Below are 545 nucleotides of genomic sequence, written 5' to 3'. Positions count from 1 at the left end.
CAGAGTTGGCCTCGCATGCTTATATACTGCTCGTAATTACGCGACTTTGCGTGCTGATCTGGTTCGATATTAGGCAGGCAGTAATCCTTCTTCCCCCGCCTCGTGACCTGACGCCTTCTAAAGAATCCCTTCCCCCCTCTGCCTGCTCGCACCGTTCCCTAGGCGACCGACCTGCTTTGCAGACGAGCTGCAGATTCCGTGGCGGGGGCATGCTTTTACCTCGTCATTATCTGCCGACCGCCGCAGCGCGCGCCCAAATCCGCTTTCCCCGTGGGCGAATTTCATTTGTTTTCGCATATCCTCATTTTCCGACGAGTATGAAGGAAAATCGAGACGTGGGCGTGCGTGCTTGCGTGCGTGCCTGCGGGTGTGCGTTTATGCCCGCTGCTGCTGCTGATTAGACTACGAGATTGCCACGTAAAGAGCGAGAGAGAGCGAGAGGGAGAGAGAGAGAGAGAGAGAGAGAGAGAGAGAGAGAGAGAGAGAGAGAGAGAGAGAGAGAGAGAGAGAGAGTGAGGAGAGAGTGGGGGAGGGAGATTGATGCA

This window comes from Priapulus caudatus, unplaced genomic scaffold (assembly GCF_000485595.1).
Source record: "Priapulus caudatus unplaced genomic scaffold, Priapulus_caudatus-5.0.1 Scaffold161, whole genome shotgun sequence".
NCBI lineage: Eukaryota > Metazoa > Priapulida > Priapulimorpha > Priapulimorphida > Priapulidae > Priapulus > Priapulus caudatus.
Note: the sequence above shows the minus strand (reverse complement) of the source record.